Source organism: Alternaria novae-zelandiae, assembly GCF_023758075.1.
Source record: "Alternaria novae-zelandiae strain BMP 2774 chromosome Unknown scaffold_101, whole genome shotgun sequence".
NCBI lineage: Eukaryota > Fungi > Ascomycota > Dothideomycetes > Pleosporales > Pleosporaceae > Alternaria > Alternaria novae-zelandiae.
The window spans coordinates 1-4,356 of record NW_026057061.1 but is presented as its reverse complement, the minus strand read 5'-3'; the positions used below and the strand labels follow the sequence as shown (position 1 = coordinate 4,356).

Here is a 4,356-nt window from a genome sequence, read left to right as displayed (position 1 = left end):
ATGAGATGTTGAAGCAAAACTATATGGAACCATTCCAATTAAATTGTTAATTAAGATAAATATAAATAATACATACATAAAAGGAAAATAAGCTTGACCGTTTTTACTATTAATTTGGTTCACCACAATGCTGTGTATAGTTGCGTATAGTGTTTCTTGACTTAAAGATCATTTGTTGGGTGTAATTTTGGCGTGGTTTGTAGCCAATACACTAAAATAGAAAGCTATAAACGCAGCTATAGTCATGTACATCCCTATGTTAGTTATGGATAGGTTCATGTTTGCTAATAATGGTGTGTCTATGCTAAATAGGTTCCTAATTTCAAACTGGTCTAGTGGGCTAAGTATGGTATTGTATTTCATTTATATTTTAAATGCTTTACATAAAGTATAAATTTATTACATAAAGTATAAATTTATTACATTTATACCTTTTACTGGCTTAATAATGAAGTAAAGTAATTTATTACATTTTATAAGTATAGGTAGCTCTTCTTAACTTACAGGTTTTTAAAAAACTATGTACTTTTAAAGTATAAACTTTTCACAATATACTAAATACGTTGTGTATATATCCACAGATTACCATAGCTATACATTCTAGAACGCACGTCGTTGTGGATACATAAGCATCCCACCATTGTGACACAATCTATCACCCGTATGCATAGAAACTATCCCTGTAGCATGTAGTGATAGAACATTCGTTTTAGGAAATAATTCCACCTTATGAGGCCCAAATCCAGTAAACACCTTAAGACCTTTATTATGCTGTGACATTCAATGAGCAGTATTAGGAGGGCATAGATTACAAGTTAATATGGTTTCATAAAAATCACTATGTTGTCTTCAATAATCTAACCAATCTGGGTTTAGAAATGCACCCGGTTTAGGGAAAAGTGCATAAGCCCTATGCTCCCCCATTGAATAATGTCTCAGTCATAAACACTAGGTATAAATGGCCCAAATAGCCCATTAGATAATAGGCATCCACTATAACAAGGTAGTAATCACCAACCACATTATCCCATACTGGTACCAAAGTTAATCCTTATAATCTATAATATAAGTATAAAGGTGATATAATTAGTAAGTAATACATTACACATCAAATATACTACAATATATTTTTATAGAAAATGATTTAAAATCTTATTCCAGGTTATTATGATTCGAACATAACAATTCCTCAACCCAAATGAGGCGCCTAACCAACCTGTCTCTAACCTGTTTATACTATACAATGTACTCTATAAGGTAACTAAGAGATGTTTTAATAAAAAAGAATAAAATTGTACTCAACCTTTAATGTGCATCATAATGTATTGCTATATCGTATCAGCTCAGCTGTATTTGTTACAAAATAATAAATATGGAAAACGGAGAACAAGTTATAAATTATTGTATAATGTTGTCATAAAGAGAAATAACTTGAAAAATACATTCTATGAAATAGATATAAAAATATATTTTTTACCAACAATATCTAAAATAATAACACAATTATACTATGAAAACCAAAAAAGATTTTTTTTGATATATTGTATACTTTAAGAAGATTGTCTGTACAACATGCTACTGTTTTACTAAACTAATTTGTTATGTTTGCTATACTATTTATTTCCCTGCGGTAAATCCCTTTAAGGTTTCCCCTAAGTTTTTTTTTTACAAAAATAAATCTATAAAAAAGTAAGGGAAATCCCCGCAGGGGATTAGAATTAGTAGCCTAACGTTTTTGAATATATCTTTATAAAGACAACATAAGATATATTCCTTGGATACAAGTAAGCCGGGTCCTGTACGTAATATTTAACTAAAATAAAGATTAATTAAGGCTTTTTATTTCATAGTTATAATAAAAAACTGAAAGTTTTTATTATTTTAATTTCTGTGTATTACCCAAGCTTTTACCTCACTTTTAAAAAGCTATATTTAAATCACTGGACTTCCCTACTATTCTCCTAAAAATATTAAGTATAATAAAATTAAGATGAATTACATTTGTATCACAAGTTTAAAAACAATATAAAAGTTTTTTATGCTTTTGTTTAGAACTAGTACATTCTAAGTTTATAGATATACATCCGTGGGGATCCGACCAACATCCATCCTCCTCCCCCCGCAGTACTGCGGCAGGGAGCTTACGGTAATTTTTTTTCTTTTGCTTAACTGTTTTTTTCGTTTCTTTTTTTTCAATAAAAAAAAATAAACAAACAGAAAAAAAACAAACTGAAGCAATAAACCATTGGAGCAAAAGAAAAAAAAAGAATTAAGGAAAATGAGTTTAGAATGCGGACAAATTCCATTATATACCTGGAACGATACGTATCCAATTTCATAGCTGGAACCTGTACATAAATTCTGGTGATGTATTGTAAAAAGGCATAAATATAATAGTAGATAATCCACGTTCATCTCCTTTCCTTTAATCCTAACAACATAATTTAATTAACAAAGTATTATGTAAGGTGATTTTTTTAATAGTATACGAAGTGGTATAGGGTTATAGGTTAATACCTTAGTTCTAAGTCCTTACTTTTTTTAGAAATTAAGACATCTTCATAGACAATAATACTGCTAGAAGAATAATTATGAAAACTTACTTTAAACCTGGTCTGTTAAATAATCGGACTTTTGAAATGTAATTTATTTACTATGTTTTTTAATCTGGTTTTTGCCATGAGCCAGAGGAGAAAGTCGAATTCTCATTATTAATGCATGAAATTAATGTTCTACCATTGAACTACTCGGGCTTTTTTTTTATATGGTTTTTTTTTACCTAAATTGCGTTCTATTTTTGCACGTTTATTATAACCCTCCTCTTGTGTATTATAAAGAGCTCTTTTTTTAAAAAGTTGCCCTCTAGAGGGTTCACCTTGTTCAATTTTACTTACATGGCCTTACTGCATAGAGACAATAAAACTAGGTGTGTATGAGCTTATTTTTAGACGGAATGCTTTAAATTCTGCGATTAGATCTTTTCTACTTTTATAATTAGTACTAGTTCTGCACTTTTTTATCATAACATTACTATCTACATTAGAAAAAGGGAGCTCACTAAACAATTTAGCTACTTCTTCAGCTGAATCACAAAGAACAGGTGATAAATAACTAGTAAAATATGGTTTAATTATGCTTGTAAAGATTTTCTCCACATAAGGTATTCCTACTTTTTCCACGTAAGGTGTTACTACTTTAATTAGAGTTATACTATAAAAATCTATTGTTAATGAAAAAAACCAATTCGTAATAAAAAGATTACTAACTATATTCAAAATAGACAACGAATCTAATAATACTTTTAGTAACATAGATTATCCAAATACTTGTCAAAATATCTATAAACCCTTTTTTACTAAAAATTTTAAGTAAAACCTGATGCACTGTTGAAAAAAAGAACACCAGAATTCTAGAAATTAGGTGATTAAATTCGAATAATATAAAAGGCAAGTTATCTACTAAGTATGGCAGACTAAAATTTATAAAATGTAAAATTAAAGGTGTAATTAAAAACAATTATAGTTAAACCTGTTAGTTTTTAATGGTAATTCTGTGTTTTTGAGAATAAAGGAATAAGAGAATAAACCAGAAATGAATAAACCCTCCAAATATTCCTATATCTTTCGCTAAAAATAAAAGAGATAAGTTATCATAAGCTATAAAAGCTGAAATAAGTAAGATAATAATCGTTACTCTAGAGTACAAGATAGATTTGTCTCGTCTTTATGAAAAAGCATTAGATAAAAGTAATAATATTAATGAATTTAGTAACCTATCAGAATAGAGAGATTCGAACTCCCCCTCTTACATCCTCCCTCTTTTTTTTGCTACTCCCCTTACTTTATATGTAAAAAGTTAGGACCCCCCCAAAAAAAGGGGGGTCCGAACAGGATAGTAATTTCATAGTTATTACGTATTTTTTTTTTAATATAGCCCCCCCTCTCTCTCTTATTTTTTTTTTGTAATTTATAAAGTAAAGAATGCAAAAAATATGAGAGAGTGGACAAACAGCATGATATATTAAAACTAAGAAAAAAAAAATAGAGAGGAAAGAGCCATTTTCATTCTTCTGAGAAAAGTTGTATAGGTGAAGTATTAGCCTAACTATTTAACTTTAGGATCCTCAATAATATATGGATACAAATAAGAATAATCATACAACATCAACAAAATGTCAGTAAAGTATTCCAGCTTCTAATCCTATATGATGATTATTTGTTAAATGATATGGTAGTACACGTCATAGACCAACAGCTAAAAATGCGGTACCTATCATTACATGTAATCATGAACAATCTATGTTAAAGGCTTTTTATCCTTTATTTCCATTTATTATAGGAATGGGGATAGGAATGG

At 28.9% G+C, this 4,356-nt stretch overlaps 1 non-coding gene across 1 annotated transcript; it reads right to left on the bottom strand.

The window, feature by feature from the left end:
* Positions 1-2,682: 2,682 nt before the first annotated feature.
* Positions 2,683-2,753, bottom strand: J4E88_011019. Its single transcript has one exon. It is a non-coding gene; the product is annotated as a tRNA-Met (tRNA).
* Between the last annotated feature and the right edge of the window lie 1,603 nt (positions 2,754-4,356).